Here is a 20,996-nt window from a genome sequence, read left to right on the forward strand (position 1 = left end):
ACGACTCTTCCACAAAAACTAGGTTTGGTTCCTGGTACCGACATCAGGTGGCTCACAACTGGCTTAGCTCCAGTTGCAGAGGATACAGGGACCTCTGGTCTCTGCGGGCACTTGTATACACGTGGTGCATATAACGCAGGCACAGATAAACACACAGGCATATAAAATAAATCAGGGCATTCTCTGAGTCCGGGGAGTGAGAGAGCAAGCCTCTCTGTAAGAACAGAGTTAAAGAGATTCCCACCTCAGTTCCCTTCAAGTCTCAGTGATTAAGCCCAGGTCAATTCAAGCGCAAGGTTTGGAAACCGGAAGACTCTGAACATACATGCCTTTCAGACTACACCATTCCTCCAGATAGTGTGAAACCGACCCAAAGTGTCAGAAGTCTACAGCTGAGTATGCCGGCATATCCAACACTCGTGTGTGTGTGTGTGTGTGTGTGTGTGTGTGTGTGTGTGTGTGTGTAGAAGATCACAAGTTGGAAGCCAGCCTAAACTATATAACAAGACCCTGTCTCAAAACAAAAAACAACAGAACTGGATGTGACGGCCCATGCCTGTAGTTCCGGCAGCTGGAAGGCAGAGAGAATCAGAAGTTCAAGGCCTCAGGTACATAGTGAGTTCAAGGCCAGCCTGGACTGTATGAGAACCTATCTCAAAAAACCCAGCCAAGAGCTGGGCATGGTGGCACACACCTTTAATCCCAATACTCAGGAGACAGAGGTAGCGGATCTCTATGAGGTCAAGACAAGTCTGGTCTACGGAGTGAGTTCCAGGACAGCCAGGGCTACACAGAGAAATCCTGCCTTGAAACAATAACAACAACAAAAACAACACAAAAACAAAAACAGAAAAAAACCTAACCAAAGCATCACCATAACAAAAGCAAAAAGGTCTGAAAATCATTTAATGATATGTGACCTTAATATCTGTGCCTAATAGCATGTAAGTCAGGCTTTCGGATACACAAGGTCAAACTCCAGTTTATTTAGTCTCCCAAATCGAACATCTAGCTGGCATCTAGTACTAAACACATCCTGCAGACCTACCAAGAAGGCTGACAGCAAGGGCCAGTGCACGTGGCAAAGCCTAGCAAAGGCAGATGCATGTGCTACATACAACTCTGCTCCTGGACCCAGGATGGGCTGGAGTCAGGCTAAGTGAGCCAGCGAAGGCAGGCTATCTCTTGTATCCTTCCTGTGGATTCCACCCACTGACTCAGCTCAGACTGGGTCCTGACCTGAGTGAATCACAGCTCCAAGGAAAGGCGAGGAACTGGAGTACAGCAGCCTTCCCCGGGAGTCAGCAAGGTGAGGGCGGGGTAGGAAGTGCTGATTCACCCACACAAGAGCCTGCGGGAAGGAGGCTCTGGAAGCGTGCCCGTGTGGGCCGTGCGGGCAGCACACGAGGTGTGGCTGGAGGTTAGTGGTTGCCATGCTTTTCCAGCAGACACCTTTGGATGTAATTTTGAAAACGAGGAAACTGTAGCTTTTCGATTTCTGTGTGCTGCTCCCTCAAAATCGGATGAGGAAGCTAAGTAGGGTCTTCCACAAGTCCAGGGTGGTGTAAGGGAAGGCAAAACCCTGGTTCCACTTTCCTTATGGCCACAAGACATTAATCATTGATTCCTAAAAGACCAAGAATTTGAGGCTCCCTGGGAACTGAACGCACAGATTTCGTGGGAAGTCCACTGTGAAGAAGAGGTTTTTCTGAAGAGCTGGGCAAAGAGCAACAACCTCCATCTACCCTGAAATGGGGCACACTGAGACAGGGACTCTTGAGCTGGAGCGGACAGGACAGCAGTACTGACCACGGGTCTGTGAGGGTCATCACCACTTTGAAATATCTACTGTCCTCGTCCAGTCTAGGGTCTCTCTGGTTTTACAGGAAGTACAGTAAGCAAGGCTAGGGGCAGCAGAAGGCATGAAGAAACTGACTCTTCTCAGGCTTCAGTAAAATCTCAAAGCCAGAAACACAATCATGTCTCATATTTTTCTATTTCCTGTATTTATTTCCCATTATTTGTAGCTGGAGAGTTTTCTCTCCGGGTTCCGCCAAGCCCCGGCAGTCTGACAGCCCACTTATAAAATAAACACACAGACGCTTATATTATTTAAACTGTTTGGCCTAACGGCTCAGGCTTCTAGCTATCTAGTTCTTACATCTTAAATTAACCCATTTCTGTAAATCTATACCTTGCCACGTGGCTCGTGGCTTATGGGCGTCTTCATATGCTGCTTGTCATGGCGGCGGCGGCAGCTGGCAATGTCTCCCTCCGCCTTCCTGAAGACACTGCCAGCCACCACCATGACAAGCAGCATGTGAAGACGCCCCGTAAGCCACAAGCCATGTGGCAAGGTATAGATTTATAGAAATGGGTTAATTTAAGATATAAGAACAGTTAGCAAGAAGCCTGCCATGGCCATACAGTTTGTAAATAATGTAAGTGTCTGTGTGTTTATTTTATAAGTGGGCTGTCAGACTGCCAGGGCTTGGCGGGACGAAGAGAAAACTCCAGCTACAATTATTTGCTAGACACACCCACAAGCCCCAGTTTATCCTTTGAGCAAAGAGAACAAGGCCAAGGTCATTCATCATCTTAATGAGTCTGTATCTACCCAGCATGGTTTATTCGCAAGGACAGACAACAGCCAACTGAGGAGGAGAATCTGACAATAGCTACTGAGCTATGACTGTAAAGAGGCAAGTGACCCACCACAGTGAGTTTGCTGGAGCCAGAAGAAAAAGGCATCTTATTTTCTTACTGGAACATTCCAGAAAGACCTAGCAAGACCTAGAGGGTGTGCCTAAACCTTCCTTCCATGACCACCCACAGCTTGTCAATGCAGCCAGTAGAACAACACAGAACAACCCAAGTCAATATGTCTCACCATTGTTCACCTGGAAGTTGTGGAGTCTGTGGAATCCCAAAGCTGACCCATGTCACCCAAAGGCCCATCCAAAGGCACAAACCTTTGAAGACACTCTTGGCTCCTCTCTGTGGTGGTTTGAAAGAAAATGGCCCCTCTAGAGGGAGTGGTACTATTAGGAGGTGTGGCTTTGTTGGAGTAGGTGTGGTCTTATTGGAGGAAGCTGTCACCGTCGGTAGGCTTTGAGGTCTCCTTTGCTCAAGCAACACCCAGTATGGTGTACTGTTGCCTTTGGATCAAGATGTAGAACTCTCAGCTCCTTCTCCAGCACCATGTCTGCCGGCACACCAAAATGAAGATAATGGACTAAACCTCTGAAACTGTAAGCCAGCCCCAATTAAATGTGTTCCTTTATAAGAGTTGCTGTGGTCATGATGTCTCGTCACAGCAATAGAAACCCTAACTAAGACTCTCTCTCCTCCTGTCACTCATGTCCAGCCAGCCCTGCAGATAGCCCCTCCCTAGTACAGACCCCTTGCAGCCCATGCTGACACCCGCTGCCAACCTTCCAAGCCTGTCTTCCCGTTCTTTTTTATACTTTCCTGGCATTATTACACTGGATCAAAGTAGGTATACTACTTGGATGTCACCACTCTCCTAAAGCAATCAACTCCAACCCCTCCCTACAGACTTCAAAATCAGACAGACTACAGAAGACTCCACCAGGTTAAAGGTTTGATCTAATCAATGTTTACAGCATACCAGGCTATGGCAACTTCATAATATACATTCCATCAACCAGGCATGGTGGCACTCCCCTAACCTCAGTACTCGGGAGGTTGAAACAGGAGGCAGGAGAATTTGAATGACCCCTGAGCTACATACCCAGATCCTGCCTGCAAACAACAAACATTCCTTTAATTTCAAAAAGATACATGAAAGCTAACATAATTGTATACACTCCTCAATACTGACATTAGGAAACACTCTTTTTCTGACAATGTAATTGTATTATATGTCAGTAAAGATAACCATAAGAATTCATGTGTGTAGCCATTAAGAGTTGAGTTCTGGGGTTGGAGTGGCGGCTCATGTGTTGAGTGCTTGCTGCTCTTCCAGAAGACCTGAGTTCAGTTCTCAGGACCCACGTTGAACAGCTCACAGACACCTGTAACTCCAGCTGTTGGGATCTGAGGTCCTTCTCTGACCTCAGAGGGCACACACAGGCACAGGCACACACACACACACACACACACACACACACACGCACGCACGCACGCACACATGCACGCACGCACACACGCACGCACGCACGCACACGCACAGGCACACATACATATGCGCGTGCAGCATATTCATAAACAGATACATATACATGAAGTCTAAAAAAATCTTAAAAACTTAGTTCTAAATAACTCTTGGAAACTGTCTTAGAAACTAGAAAGTATTTCCAACTAAATGGTCAGAGGAACGTGGAAACAGAAACTAGGATGCAGTCAATGCTTACCGCATCAGAAAAGGAGGCAGAAACATAATGAATCAATTTTATTCCAACTTAAGCTGGAAAACAAACACACACACAGAGTGGATGGGCAGAAAGGTATGAAAACAGGGAAGCTGGGTTAAAACAAGCAGAAAAACACCTTCAGACCAAAGCAGGACCCTTGAGTCACCTAGGCCCTGCCCTTTGCGCCTCTCACCCCTTCCGTCCCCCATTCACAGAGATTTTGAGAACTTATCTCCAAAAGGCTAAGACAAAATACAACCTAGCAAAGAAATGATCTTTAACTCGGTCCTGAAAAATCTCAATATGATGACATAATAACCAAGTGACTTCTAAAAAGATATGTTTTTTTTCTTGACCTTCAAAGACATTAAAAAATGCAAGTGTTCCACAGTAGCGGCCGTTTAGAAGGGCCACAGCTGATTACCATGAGTGGGCTTTTCATATGGTTAAAGTGGGTGAAATAAAGACCGGCAGACACAAAGCGGCCATTGTGGGCTTTTGGACCAGTGGCTCTTGACAACATTTGTTCCTATGATCAGGCACCGAGTGGCTTCTGTGTGACAGGCATTCTGCTGCTTTTCCACCAAGACGGGAATCCTACTTTCAGAGTCCCTGTCTGGCTGTGTGTGTGTGTGTGTGTGTGTGTGTGTGTGTGTGTGTACAGATAATGTGTGTTAACCAGAATGAGTTTTGAATGATGCCTACAATTTTAGCAAATCAATTCTTGATAGAAAACTGAGCTCCAACATCCTTTTTCATTATTGAAAAAAAAATTGAAGAATTAAAAAAATTCTTCGTCTATTTTCTTTTTCCATTAAAAATAATTTATAAAGCACTTCCAGAAAACAGCGTTACTTCAGTCAGCACAGCGCACTAGTTATCCCTGAACACAGTTCTCGGCTCACTTAGGAAAAAAAAATGTAGTCTGACTTTCCACACCGAGCCAGAGTTTGTGCCCTCCGGTTCCTCCCCACACCCAAGTTGCCCACTCGGAAACCCAGAACAGACCTAACCGAAAGGTAAAAGTTGTTGTTGGTCCTGGGACTCATTTTCTTCTAGGAATTTCTTCTTTCAGAACCTTTCTAGGCTGTGAACCAAACAGTACCACAGTCCCCAGCAACCTGCCAAGCGAACAGCCCTCTGAAGACTCCAGATTGCTCCGGGAAGCATCAAGCCCACAGCCTCTGGATTTTCCTAATGTACACTGCCAAGGAACCTATCTGCAGGCACGTAGGCTCAGAGCCATCCTCTAGATCTGGCCTGTTCTTACCTCTTCTACCTAAATTTTCACGACACCAACCTCCTTTTTAGCCCAGATTCCTACAATACGCCAATCCCCACAGCTTCCTGCTGCTCTTTTCCCGGGTTTCTGAATCCAGCTGCATCAAACCTACCACTCCTTCCTCCATGATATAATCACATTCTCTCTCCCAATCCCCACACTCAAGTGCTGGAGGCATGGTCCCGTGTAGCCCAGGCTGGCCTCAAGCTCTCTATGTACCACATGAAGGCCTTGAACTGTTCCTCCCGCCTCCATCCCCCGAGGGCTGGAACGAAAGGTGTGCACCATGCCTTCGGTTTCTTCAGTGTGGAACTGAACCCAGGGCTCTGCGCATGCTAGGCAAGCACTCTACCAACAGAAGCACACCAGCCCCTCCTCCCTGGCCTTCCTACCACCCTCTCTACTCCATCCTTTTGGTCTTGCTGTTCCTATTCCACCACTGTAACTATGTGACGACGGCTCTCTCATTCTGGAACAACTGATCTCATTGGGTTTCTGCATGTGATCCTTTTTGCTTCAACTAGATTATACGTTTTTGTTTATAGGCAGAGGTGTGTGTGTATGCATCCACAACATTTTGGATGATACCTGTCACCAAATACAATCAATACCCACTTACTTAACTACCTCTTCAGCATACACACTTTTTTAGAAAGGTTCTCACTATGTTGCACCAGCTGGCTATGAACTCACAGAGACCTGTTTGTTTCTAGGGATCGGGCACCCTCACATAGGCAAACACACAGACAAAAAAACCAATATTTAAAAGAAGAAGAACAAGAAGAAGAAGAAGAAGAAGAAGAAGAAGAAGAAGAAGAAGAAGAAGAAGAAGAAGAAGAAGAAGAAGAAGAAGAAGAACATGGATTCAGTTCCTAGCACTCACAGGCTAGTTCATAAATGTCTATAATCCAATTCGAAGGGATCTGATGTCCTCTTCAGGCCTTTGCAGACACTAGGCATGCACACAGTACACATACATACATGCAAACAAAACACCCATATACATAAAATAAAAATAGATAAATCCTAAAAAAAAAAAAAAAAAAAGTCATACACCCCCCCATACCCTAAAAACCACATTTTAAGATTCTAAAACCATCTTACTTTCTTTGGGGGTGGGTTGAAATCCTAAATTAGATTCATTTTCTGACAGGGTCTTGTATACAGCTCAGGATGGACCCAAACTCTCCACCTTCCTGTTCTGGCCTCAGGGTTTTTGGGTTTTGTTTTTAACAGTGTGAGCATGCAAACCAGGGCCTCAGAGCCCTGTTCATGCAAGGCAAGGGCTCTGTCACCACTGATCTTCGTCTCCAGGCCCCTGAAAACAGACTTTTTGAGTTTGGCATTTGTAATCTCAAATTTCAGAGGAGGTTGAGGCAAGAGAATGAGAGTTCAAGGCCAGGCTGTAGTACACGTAAAGACACATCGCTGTCTGTTTTCAGTGCTGTCAGCTGGACCCCAGGGTACTACAGACACATAGACAACACACACACACACACATAGACACACACACAGACACACACACACACTGAACCCTTGATCCTTACCTTTCCTTTGAATAGGGCTACCCCTCCCCACCCAGCACTGGGAACTGAACTCAACCTCTCCCATGATGCTAGGTAAGCTACATCCTCAGTCTTTTGAAATTTTTTTTTTTTTTTTTTTTTGTGTCGAGATAGGGTCTAAGTCACGAAGCTGACCTTGAATTCACTCTGCACCTCAGGCAGGCCTTGAACTTGAACTTATGCTCTTCCTGCCTCAGCCTCCTAAGGATTAGAGCCCTGGGCCACCAGGCCTGGCAGCAGTCTCTTAACTTCAGACACAGTTTATGTAAAAATCAAAGACTTTCATTTCTAATAGACACTCAATGGAACACAATGAAAACACTAAGATGACAGCTAATTTGCTCTTTGAAAGCAGAGAGACACTTTCATCTAGATTTCTGATTTTTAGAAAAACTCTGAGCAATGTAGGAAAACAGTCATGATTTCAAATTATCTCTGTTACTAATACTTTCAACTACTCGTAGGAGGTAATAACTAAGTGACGGTCATATCGCATGAAAGTAACGATGGACCTACACCCATGATGATGAGGCAAGCAAGCTGGCCAGGCAGCCTCAAGTCTGCAGGCTGAGTAACAGCCCATGAGCAGAGGTCTCTTGGCACTAAACTGACCATCTCTGAGCAAGAGATGAAAATTAGATGTCCCTAAAAATGAAAATCTCACCTGAAGACAGCAGTCGCAAACTCAGTCTGGGAAACGAAGTGCAATCGAGTCTCTGCCCAGGCAGACGTCGCAAATTTCCACTCAGCTCACATTTTAAAAGCTGACATCTTAGATGCCTGTTTTAGCTGGGTGTGTGGTTTAATCCTGGCACTCAGATGGAGGGAAGCAGATTTCCATGAGTTCACGGCCAGTCTAGTCTACGTATGGAGTTCTAGGACAGCCAGAGCTGTATAGAAGGAAACTGTCTCAAAACAAACAAACACACAAACAAACAAAAAACACAACAGGCCTATTTTCTTTCTAGATACTGGGGGCAAGATTTTTAAAAACAGAAGAAAACCCCCAGATTAGGCTGTCCTCTTGAGAAACAGTGTTGCGTGCTTTATTCAGCAAATAGTACTGAGCACCCACTGCCTGCTACCTGGTGAGATCATGCAATCCCTCTAACTCAGAAGCAATAATACCTTCTTGTTAAGCCCTTTGTTCCCAAGAAGCTTAGAGTTCTCACCTGAAGTTTTCTCCAGCAGAGTTTGTTTACTGGTGTATTCATAACACCTGGTCAGACTGGAAGTGGCCATCTCCTTTACACGTCTTATCTCAAGTGAGTAGATCCGAATCAAAACCAGGAGAAAGCTCATACAAGCCCTCCTGCTGGGCCCAGCTTTTTTTTTTTTCTTTTCTTGCCCTGGCCTTTGCACGTTTGGCTACTACATACCCTCAGCCGTAGCGTAGAATTTTTAACAGCATCTCAACAAAACTTCTTTGCTAGCTTTTGTCCGTGAAGGGAATGGGGGCACTCTACCTGGGGATGCATACACAGGTTCCTCCTCCCTAGACTCTTTGCACATACATGTTCAGGGAACTCCAAAACAAATTCTTCAAGCACCCACTTTATCTGCTGGCCTGTGAGTACAGTTCACAGCCCTGCTTTAAACAAGGCGGGCTCTTAGTTCTTTCTTAGGAAGGACCGTCAGTGTTGATGGAAAACACTCAGTGTTTAACAGTTAAGATGTTGCTATTTTCAGAGTTCAAGGGCTGCCTATCAGCCTCTCTAGGAAAAACAGAGCACCTTCAAGTAGTTCAAGGGTAGAGTTGGATAATGATTCAAATAATGAAAAGGGTCAGTTGGCTGCCAAGCAGTCAGGCTTGTAACCTGATCAACATCTTGGAAAATAAACACACAACTCACATCCCACCAAGAGGAGACCAGCTAAGCAAGACAGATTTAAATATTCACTGCAGGCTTTTTGCTGTTTTTTTTTTTTCCCCCTGCAGAACGAGGGACTGAATGGGCCAGGCTAGTTCTCCATCACTGAGCTACAGCCCGAGACCTTACCCAGTGTTTTTCTGATTTTTTCAAAGTCACTGGCTAAATTCTTGCCATGGCTGAACTAGGAAGGCCTGCTAGGTGATATTGTCAGTTGTAGTCACCATGTGGGTAGCTTGAGGACAGCTCAGTCACCAGCAATCAACTCAGTCTTTTTACAGCTGGGTTGCAGTTAGTACTGTAAAATAATGCAGTACACCTTGAAATGGAGTTCTGATTTTTTTTTCTCTTTGATCCTCCTGCCTCAGCCTTCCTGGTGTTAGGATAACGAGTGTCTGCCACCACACCTGATGCTGAATGTGGTTTAATTATTTGTGGACGTCAACAGCTTTCCCACAGAAAGTATCTCTAAAATCAGACTAGGAGTCAACAGTGAGGAGGAAGGGGCAAACTGACCACAGTTTAAAGACTTCTGACTTACAGAGCAAACGCTGGGGCCTTGAGGGAGCTTCTCATCATTCCCTTGTACACTTGGAGGACAGCTTACCCTACCACAGGAGGTAGCAAGTTCAAGGCTGTTGTGCCTAGCAGGTTCTGGGGGCTGCTTTCTGGCTGTCCACCTTTTGCACAGTACTTTTTAAAAGCAACTTTTGCACTAAGAATTCTATTGGACATTTTTCAGGTGGCTTCTCCTGTGCACAGCATTTCATCTCTACATCTTCATATTTCTAACCACCCTTCCTCATTCCTGAGCATTCTGTGTAAAAGTCCGCTCCACAGCAAATCAGCATCTACTATTTCAACCATGCTCCGATGCCTTGAGCAGCTGGTGCTCAAGGCAAGAGCTGGACTCTGTGCAAGATGATCAAAGCACAGCTCTCCCACGTGAGCCCCCTTCCACTCTCCCCTCCACCCCCAAAGACTTGTGGGTATCTTTGTTATCAGTCCATACTGATAGCAGCATGCATCTTATTTTCTTTAATCTCAAATTTCTGGAACAGTTTCCACTGTGCTGAGTATGAGAGAGGGGAGCCTGATTTTATTTTATTTTATTTTTTTTGTGAGACAGAGTCTCTTGCAGCCCAGGCTGGCCTTGGACTCGCTGTGTAGCTGAGGATGACCTTGAGCTGCTGATCCTCCTGCCTCTGCTTCCCTAGTGCTGAGATCACAGGCTCCTGCCGATATCACCAGTGCTTTGTGCAAGCCCTCTGCCTACTGCTCCACACCCAGCCCACATGGGAGGAACCTAAGCATCCCGTCCAACTCGGTCCTCTGAAGCTTTACTAAAAATGCCAACGCTCCATTTTAGGAGGCAGCCAGGGGCCATTCTTAGAGCCTAAAAGTACCCCACCCCCAACTTACAATCAATACGTACAAAATTGTTTGAAATATCTACAGAGAACTGAGTTTGTAAAGGGAAGAGTCTTGCGTCTCAAGGTCTACAAAGGCCCTGAGAAGTCAGAGTCTGACCCCCAAACTACAGAACAGAAAACCAAGTTACAGAAGCTCCAAGTGTGACCCCTCGGGGCACATGGCTCTCTGGTGATGAAGCCTGAGCCTCGCCCTTGAATCCCAGTGGAACATGGCTCTTCTAACCTGTCCCATTTTAGAAATAAATTTGTAAAGTGTACATATCTGTTTGTCTGCCTGGTGACTACTTCAGGGTTCAGCACACGATAGGTAGCAGGACAGGCTACAAAAAATTGCCAAAGACACAAACACCCTAGAGTTTTGGATAACCAAAGCAGGCAGAAGATTAAATATTCTGTAGCACTGGTCAGACAACTGGCCCCTGAGGGAGAGAAACAGTCTCAAAGAGAAAGCAGAAAAACAAAACAACTCCCAACAGAACAAAGGGTTGAGAGAGAACCCAATACTGACTGCCCTTGCACTTGTATGATTTTGATGATGTAAAAAAAGCTAAAATAAAGCAGAACTACAGTTTGCATAGGCAATGAGCGTCTCCCACAAGGGCTCAGGTGTTGGGAGCTTGGCTCCCAGCTGGTGAGGTTGTTTCGGGAGTATCTGTGAACATTAGGACGCGTGGCCCAGCTGAAGGAAGTAGGTCACCAGGGGTAGGTTCTTGGGGAGTACCGTGTCCCGGGGCCCCTTCCCAGCCTTCCTCTCCCTCTCTGCTTCCTGTCCACTTCCACCAGACTCTGCAGCCATGATGCTTTGTTCAAGTGCATGGGCACCACACTACCCTTTCCACCTCGGAGTTTGTCCTCTTAGGTGTCTTGGTCACAGCAACGCAGAAGTAACCGACGAGAGAATCAAGTCGTCGGCAGACATTTCTCTGAAGATGTGGGGAAGGAGGCTGAGCGGGGCGAAGCGCTCGCAGGGCAAGTCTGATGACCCGACTTCCAAACTCGGAACTCACAGTGAGAGGAAAGAACGGACTCCAAAGCTGCCCTCTGACCTCCACATGCACACAGTGGCATGAATGCACACCCCCCCACACACAAATAAATAAATAAAATAATAAAAAGATGTATACAGCAGCCTCCCCCTTTATCTGGAGAGGACACTTTCTAAGAACACCAACATACGCATGGTACAGACTAGTGTACTGAGCCCTACAGAAGGTGCTTTTCCTGTGTACACATATATTCAATGATAGAGTTCCTTTTATATATAAATCAGGAACAGGAAGAGATCAATAGCGGTGGAGCAATTAAAACAACATGCTGAAATAAAAGTCACATGAGCGCGCCCCTCTCACTTCCCAACTATCTGTACATTCCCTGCATTAGAAAGATCTTATCAGGCTGCGGCGGGTCAGGAGCAAGTGCACTGTGCATGGGAGGCTGGGAGGAAGTGCAGCCAGAAAATTACCTGTCGCCGCCGCCTTTAATCCCAGCACTCGGGAGGCAGAGGCAGGCAGATCTAAAAAGAAAGAAAGAAAGAAAGAAAGAAAGAAAGAAAGAAAGAAAGAAAGAAAGAAAGAAAGAAAGAAAGAAAGAAAGAAAGAAAAGTACCTGCAATCACGAAGGCCTGAGTTCAGACACCCGGCACCCTGTAAAGGTGGGGTACCCGAGCACACATCTACAACCACAACACTAGGGGCTTCGGGGAGGCAGACACAGGTGGCTATCCGGAGCTCACTGGCAAACCAGCCCAGCTCCAGGCTCAGTGAGAGACCCTGGGTCAAGCAATAAGGGAGCGGGGAGGGGGGGGGGATGTGAAGAATGGTTGAGGAAGACACTTGACCCTGACCCCTGCCCTCCCTCCCCACACCCCACCTCTCACATGTATATACCCCCATATCTCTCTCTCTCTCTCTCTCTCTCTCTCTCTCTCTCTCTCTCTCTCTCTCACACACACACACACACACACACACACACACACACACACACGCCCTGCAGATGAATGTGGGAATGGCCAACAAACACAGGAAACAGTTCTCAACACTGTTAGTCATTAGGGAACTGCAAAGCAAAACCTCAATGAGCTACTACTACATACCATCAGGATGACCATAACAAGCATAGGATGACCATAACAAGCAACATGTAGCCTATACACACAATGGAACACTGTGCACCCATAGAGAAAGGGATAAAAGACCAACACAATGCTGATGAATCCTGAGCCACAATGGCCAAACATTTTAAGACTCTGTTTGTATGAGAATAGGCAAATCCAGAAACAGAAAGCAGATTCGTGGCTGTCAGGGCCTAGGGCCATGGAGGAAGGGAGGTTGACTGTTTTGTGGGAAGGGTGATGGAAAGGTTCTAGAACCAGACAGGTAAAATGGTTGCATGCCACTATCAATACACTTAGTGTCATGCTTTAATAGACCTTAAGACAATAAGTTGTATGTAATTATGTACTTTATATTTTACTACAATAAAAAAGGATAATTGGACGGGAGAAATGGCTCCCTGGGAGGAGGTGCTTGCCACCAAACTTGACAACCTGAGTTCTATAGCAAACACTCACATGGTGGAAAGAGAGAGCCCATCCTTGTGAGTTGTCCTTTGACCTCTCCATGCACACTGGGGTACATGCATGTGCACGTGTGTACACACTAACACACAGACACACAAATAAATGTAATGAACTTTTTTTTTTTTTTTTTTAATGAGAACCATTTCAGCACTTGGGAGGCAGAGATAGGTGGAGCTCAAGGTCATTCACTGTCGGGTACCAAGTTCAAGACCAGCCTATGCTAAATGAGAACCTGATAGGGGCAGGAAGGGGAGATGAGAATCATGTTTTCCCAGTGCTAAAGTATCTAGTGTGATGATACACATTCATAAAAGCATAGCAGCCCCTGCTCCAAAAACGTAGGATGTTAATTTGCACAGGCCATCAGTACAACTCCAGCTGTTGTTAAAACTCTCGAATTTCAAGAGCGGTGCTGTTGCTCTGGGAGAGTAATGGTATTGCTGAGAGGAGAAACTTCACTGTGGTTCTTCACAGACTGTTCTCAGGGATCTCACTGCAGGCAGAGATGGACGTCCCAGCATGATCAGGGGCATTCGGAAAGGGGGCAGAGACAACCCATCCTCTGCGGGGCACACAGCGGGAAGCCATCCCCTCACCCCCAGAAAGTGCCATGGACACTGAAAGGAAATGCTGCCCTTGAGCATCAAAAGTGCTCAAGTTCTGGGATGCTCCTAGGATTCCCCCGGCACCTACCAATGGCCTCGGTGCCATTGGCATTCATCCCATAGCAGCGCAGATAAGATGCGCTCGAACGTTCTGTTCCAGAGGATTCCCTGTGCTCTGCTCTCCTACACCCAGGTCTTTCACTCCCCTCCCTTCAGGCCTCAAGGCTCTGTTCTGCCTCTAAAAGTCACCTGAGCTGATCTCCAGATCAACGCACGGTGCCAACTGCAGGCTCCTGAGGTGTCTGAGAACTTTGGAACCAAGGCCAGGTGTCTCGTCCGCCACTGACGAAGGCAGGATTACCAGATCTGGGTTTAATCAGTTTGGACCATATGGCTCTTATCTAGAAATTCTTGCGTGTGCAGTGGCAAGTCAGAGCTCAGCACACTGGAGCTGGTCAAACAGCCTACAAATATAACCACGAACGTACGAATAGCTACACCAGGCCTGCACTGAAACAGGTCAACCCCTCTGCAGCAAAGAACTATGAGGTCAAAACAGGCTCAATTATTTTCAAAAACACAACTCCTCTTTATAACTGCCACTTATTCTAGTTTCAAATTTCTGGTTTCTATAAGTGGAGAAGATGTACTTTAAAAGTATCAGCATCCAAAAATTTTCCAGGGGAAGCTCATTGGAGGCACTATTAGAAGGGACCTATCCAGTCACTGAAAAGAAGGCTATTACTCGTCTGGGCAAGAAAATACACAAGATTCCATACATACACTGTCAAGCCTGGCAAGAAAGATCTTAGCTGACTTCCACCCTTCCCACCCAGCCCCAAGTAAATAGGGCATTTGTTTGTATTTCCACATTGGCTGCACCAACGAAAATACCTCCTCCACCTAGAAAAACAATCCGGAACATTCAGGCATGGAATATGAGGGCAAAGTTTCAGCACACACTGGATCACCTCACAGAAAATGATTTTTCAGAAAAGTCTATCCTGCAAGCACTTTCTCCAAGTTTACACTTAATACCTGGTTTGGTCTTTCTAGATCGTTCTGGGACAAAGCTTTTTGTTGTTGGTAGTTTTTATTACAACTGGAACCAGAAAGAATCTTCCCATAGCAGGACTTGAAAGTTTTACTGTTTAGGGGGAATCTCTCTCTCTCTCTCTCTCTCTCTCTCTCTCTCTCTCTCTCTCTCTCTCTCTCTCTCTCTCTCTCTCTCTCTCTCTCTCTCTCTTTCATTTTCTGCTTTGCACCGAATAGGTTCAGGCAAAGAGTTAAAAGTTGTCCTGCGGTTAACTAGCAAGGGGAGGTGGGGTTAGCTGCTTAAATTTAGAATCTGTAAAACAATGCAGGGAAACTTTCCGTCTTAGAGAAACGCGGCAGTTTGACTGCCTTTTGTTAAGTCATGTCCCATTAGGCACAAACTCTTTCTAATCCTGACGCCCCAGTTCACCGGGCAGATCTAAACACACATCCCTGCGCGATTCTGTTACCTGCGGGAAACTGGCGGAGCCACGGAAACCTACGGAAAGATTCGCGCGGGACCCCGGTTTAACAGGTGGCTCTGGCCATCTCCCGGGTCTCAGCCTCGCAGGGGACACGGTCCTCACGCGCAGTCAGGCGCCGATCCTCTCTCCGGGCTCCGGGAAAAGGCAGTGGGGACCAAAGCCTGGGAGTCGGGGACCTAACGCGGACAACACGCCACGAGCCACTGAGCGCTCGCCTTTGGGGAAAGCCCGAGGTGGGAAGCCACGCACCGCGACCCCTTAAGTCCCGGGATGAAGGCCATTGGGTGGCACTGACCTCGGCGGCGACGGGCGCCCAGCTGCGAGCAGAGGACTTCCCCCCAACTTCAGAGACCTGGACCCGGCGCCCTCGACGATCCGGACAGCCGCTACCGAGCCCCGCGCCCCGCGCCCGGCCTGTCCCAGCTCGGAAGGGCCGAACTCACCGAGCCAGGTCCCCTCCGCGGGCCGCAGGTGTCCACGCCGACTGCGACCCGCAGCGCTCACACCGTCCACCCGTCTGCAAGCCGCGCACGCTCGCCGACCGTCCGGGACAGCCCGCCGCGCGCTCCCCAGGGCGCCCGGCACCTCCCCGCCGCGCGCTCCCGGTCGTGCGCGCTCCGCCACCCGGCCGCGCGCTCCGCACCTCTGCCGCGCGTTACCGGCTTCGGGACTCTGGTCCTCCAGAGGTACTCTGCGCGCCCCCGCGATATTTAAAGGGCCAGTGCCTGAAGTCCCTAGCTGTGCCTCTGGCCACCTTTCAAGGTCTTGGTCTACTTGTGCGACTGAATGGAGGGATAGCGATGTGACATCGTTATGCGGATGTGCTTTTGAAGTCCTGAATGAGAGGGGACTTCTCCAGCAACTCTGTGACCAACTCTGAGAGTTTCATTGGTGTCTGTGTTTTCATGTAGGGTTTCACCATGCAGGATGACTTCAAATTTGTGATTCTCCTGCCTCAGCTTCCTGACTTCTGGAATTACAGGCATGCAACAGCAACACTATCTTGAAGAGATTATTTTAATTTAATTATAACGACTGCCAGTTATGGAATACTTATACTTTCAGACACACACGTTATTTCATTTAATTCATAATTTGGGAAATGCTTGTTGTATTTTTTCCTATTTATTTATTTTGGGGGGGGAATGGTATAGATTTTTGTTTATTTGCTTTTGATTTTTGAGAAAGGGTCTCACTATGTAGCCTTGGCTGGCCTGAACTCATTATGTAGACTAGGCTGGCCTCCAATTCAGACAACTCCATCTGCCTGGCTGGGATTAAAGGCGTGTGCCACCACGCCCAGCTTTATTTCATTTTTAATAAGAGTTGCATATGTTTGCGAGGTACTTACGAGATGTCCCCATACGCGTGCACATTGAACAGAGTTTTAGCAGAGTAAGCATAGCTAGAGCTCCTTGAATATTTATCTTTCTTTTTTTCCAAGAAAAAAAAAGTCAAAATACTCCTTGCTTTTTTGAGAGCTTTGGTTTCTTTTGGTACATCCATTTATTTATTTATTCATTCATTCATTTTTGTGTAGACACAAATGTGTTTGCTGCACAAAAGTGAAGGTCAGAGGGCAAACCTTCAATTTCCAGCGCCTGGGCTAGAACCCAGGGCTCATGGCAAGTGCCTCCGCCTGATGAGCCATCTCCAGGGCCACATCCTTTGGCTTCTGATGGTCATTTTACAGAGAGGGGATACTGAGGCAGACAAGGCTGAAGAAACGCTCCGGTTTGACCCTGCCGTTTGTTGCTGTGTCTTTCACTGCCGGAAATACTTCTGAATAACTAATGATAAGCTGTGGGAGCCGTTTGTAAGTGGGTGGAAGTTAAGGTTACCAGTGAGAAAGCCAGAGGCATGTCTCTCATTAACTATGAGACTTGGTAGGGGCTCGGACGACAGCCATTGTAACAATCTGTATTCCCAAAACGTTTGTGTTTGTACCCATTTCACAGAAAACTAAGGAAGGAAGTGGCTGGCTGCACGAAACGCCTGCCTGGGTTACAGGCAGCTGCCAGGGCTGAGTCCAATTCCTCGGTCATTAGATCATACTTTGGCCCTCCCCAGGAAGAAGAGGTACCTGATTAAAGGGAAGACATTTTCTCTAATAACACACTGGCCTCACCTAGCTCCCTGCATCTTTAATTAATGTTTACAAAGCACTTTAATCTACCCAACATGCTAGTTAATTAGGCAAGTATTATTATCCCCTCTTTCTGAACCAAATCCAGGAGAGTCTAAGCTGACAGTTCCCTGGTCCTTGCTGAATAAAGTTTTTGTGGCATGTTTCTTCCTCGTAGCTGAAGTAAAAGGGAGGGGAGGGAAGGATGATGGAATCAGGCAGGAAAAAGATGAAAGCAGAAAGAAAAAGATAGGGCGGGGAGGAAACACACAAGAAAGCAGTTGAGACCAAGAAGACATTTCATCCAAGAGGCTCCTCCCGCCAGCCAACACCAATGTTTATGCGAATTAATCCTGAGTGCCTTTACAGACGACCAGGGACCGGCTTAACTATGGAGAACACACTGGCTTCACTTCCGGTGCACCTCCTGTCAAAACACGCGCGCGCGCGCACACACACACACACACACACGGGACATATATGGTGAGAAAAGACACAAAGTGAGGTGGAGAAAAATAGACACACAGTTTAGAAGGGTCTTTTAGGATAGTTATTCACAAAAAATACTTAATCTCTAGGAAAGAAACCTCTAGAACAGTGGTTCTCAACCTTCCTTTGGTACAGTTAGTTCCTCATGTTGTGGTGACCCCCAACCATAAAATTATCTTCATTACAGTAATGGTGCTACTGTTATGAACATGATGTAAGTGTCTGTCTCCCGATGGTCTTAGGCAACCCCTGTTTACAGGGTCCTTTGACTCCCCGATGGGTCGAGACCCAGAGGCTGAGAACCACCGTCCTAGACGGTGTTGTCTATAGTAAACTTACTGCTTTTATTTTTCCAGGTTTTACCATCCTGAGTGCCAAGGATTATAGCTGTGTACCTGTGCTCTGCTCCGTTCCCTCACACCCATGCCTTTTTTTGGTGGTTCTGAAGATGGAACCTGGAGCCTTGCATTTGATAGGCCACGGCTGTTCCTGTGAAATACATCCCTCGTCTTTGTCACTGCTTTAAAACTCAAGAAATCTGCTGAGCAGGGCGGCGATTGCCTTTAGTCCCAGCAACACGGTAACAAGCTGTTTCCTTGTGAGCTGGATTCAGGCTTGGTCCACCTAGCTAGTTCCAGAACGTCCAGAACTACATAGTAAGACCCTGTCTCAAAAACAAACAAACAAAAACTAAAAACTAAGGGCTGGAGAAATGGCTCAGCAGCTAAGAGTCTCTTACAGAGGACCCAGATTTGACTTCCAGCATCCACATGGTGGCTTGAGGCTGTCTATAACTCCAGGGTTAGGGGATCCGAGACCCTCTTCTCTCTTCTGCAGGTAGCAGGCACCCTTGTAATTTTATAAAACTTATTTTGAACTCAACTTCAGTTTTTTTTTCTTCTTTCATAATGCTGGCAATTCAACCTACATGGCAATCAACCACATGCTTTCTAGGCAAGTGTTCTACCTCTGTGCTCCAGACCCCGATGCAGTAGGGTCTTTTTCTTCTTCTTCTTCTTCTTCTTCTTCTTCTTCTTCTTCTTCTTCTTCTTCTTCTTCTTCTTCTTCTTCTTCTTCTTCTTCTTCTTCTTCTTCTTCTTCTTCCTCTTCTTCTTCTTCTTCTTCTTATTATTATTATTATTATTATTATTATTATTATTATTATTAAATGTCTTCTTCAGCTGGCTTTTGCTAAGTTCATGATGTGTGCTACGGTTTGGAGCTGGGCCGTCTCCCAAAGCCCTGTGTTCCAGCATTATCATTAGCCTATGGCACCTTGGGAAAGTAATGGGACCTTTAAGAGGTGGGGACTAGGGAGGAATTGAGGTCTTGTGGGCGTGTCCCTAGACCGGATATTGGTGCACTCACTCCTTGGGCAGGGGCACCTTTCTTCTTGGCTGTCTCTTGTTTCTCTGTCCCCAGTGGTGAGCTCTGTCCTACTCGGTAAGGCTTTTCTTCCCTGCTGGGACAGGGCTGTGAGGAGGAAGGCCTTTCCTAGAAACAGTGTGCTGGAGCAAAGACATCGGCTGCTCTGCCCTGCGGTTTTGATTGTATCCTCTATCCAAAGCCTGAAGTAGGGTCGAGGGATGTCTCAGTTGGAAAAGTGCTGGCCTAGCCTGCAGGAAGCCCCAGGTTACAGATCCATCACTGTATAAACCGGGCAGAGTGGCTTACATCTGTAATTTCAGCATTCCGGAGGTGGAGGCAGGGGAATGAACAGTTAGAGTCATGCTTGGCTACAGAAGAGCTCAAGGCCAGCCTGGGTTGCCTGAGACCCTGTCTCAAAAAGTAATACTAGAAACTGAAAACAGGGGCTGGAGAGATGGCTCAGGGGTTAAGAGCGCTGACTCTTCTTCCAGAGGACCTGAGTTCAATTCCCAGCACCCACATGGCAACTCACACCTGTCTGTAACTCCAGTTTCAGGGGACCCTGACACCCATGGCAAAAACACAAATGCACATAAAAATAAAATAAAATATATTTTTTAAAAAGAAATTGGAAACAGATTCAAGTATTAGAATTCTGGGTATGGAGGGTGGGTTATCATCCCATATATGTGTATATATATATACATACACACACACACATACATAATTTTTTTTTTTTAAGCATCACTGTTAACCTTCTTGAAAAGTTGTTACTGAATTGTTTTCCAGGGTACATCCCCCAAAACGTTAGAAAACTCTACTTTTCATTGTTAAGGTGGGAAGGGGACAGGGAAATCCACTCAGGAGGTTACATTTTACAGGTTCTCTCCCAGCCTTGTCAAGGGTTTTTATCTCTCAGGGTCCTGATTCTGAACGAGCTTCTAGAGCGAACTTGAAGAACTCTTGGGCGGGTAGCCTCTATTCTAGATAGGCTCCTACCATGATGCATTGCCTCGCCTCAGGTCCCAAAGCACTGTTGCCAAACAACCATGGACCCAGAATGGTGAGCAACGACCCCCCCCCCCCACCACCAATAGCTTATTTACGACATTTTGTCACTGTCCCGGAAAAGCTGATTGACACCCGAGTTCCAAATTGGAAACAAATACAAACTTTATAAGAATAAAGATTTTTAAAGTATGCTCAGAGGGCCTGAAGATGTGTAAACCTGGCGTGGTAGATCCTTAGCACTGTGTCAACCCGCCATAGTACCTCAGAGGATCAGAAGTTCAAGGTCATCCTGGGCTACTTGTTAAGACCAGCCTGGGCTACAAGAGACCCTGGATGAAACAACAACAAACTAGTAAATTAGGCTAAACATTTTTTTCATTTAATAAGAGAAAAAAATCACATGCTACATAGTACCATTTATGTGAGTACGGAACTTACATGATCTGTTTAATTTATCCCATCCAGTGACATCATAGCCTCTCTAATGTATGGAAATGCACAGTGGTGTCCGCACAGGAATGAAATCACCCACTGACACACCCAGTCAAGGCATATTTCAGCATTTAAGCTTTGGAAGTGTACATGAAAAGTGTACATGAAAAGACATGAAAGAAATATGTCCAAAGGATGGAGTTCCTCATTCTGGGGGTGATTATGGGTGATTCTTCTTATGGTATTTATACTCTCCACAAAAACGAATGCGTTTTAGTTTTTTAGGTGAGTCAATAAGTGCTAATGTGGAACATATAGAATCTGGCATCTGTCGAACATTG

General features: G+C 46.5%; 1 protein-coding gene across 4 annotated transcripts in view; it reads right to left on the minus strand.

Annotated features, from left to right (window-relative positions):
• Window positions 1-15,833, minus strand: part of Proser2 (proline and serine rich 2) — a 32,198-nt gene extending 16,365 nt beyond the window's left edge. The window contains exon 1 of one of the 4 annotated variants that reach the window (XM_042278129.2): window positions 15,674-15,833. The gene's annotated coding sequence lies outside the window, so the exon portion shown is untranslated. The other 3 variants (XM_042278130.2, XM_042278132.2, XM_042278131.2) reach the window with 3 other exon arrangements.
• Between the last annotated feature and the right edge of the window lie 5,163 nt (window positions 15,834-20,996).

The sequence above is a fragment of the Peromyscus maniculatus genome, chromosome 5 (genome assembly GCF_049852395.1).
Source record: "Peromyscus maniculatus bairdii isolate BWxNUB_F1_BW_parent chromosome 5, HU_Pman_BW_mat_3.1, whole genome shotgun sequence".
In the NCBI taxonomy this organism is placed as follows: domain Eukaryota; kingdom Metazoa; phylum Chordata; class Mammalia; order Rodentia; family Cricetidae; genus Peromyscus; species Peromyscus maniculatus.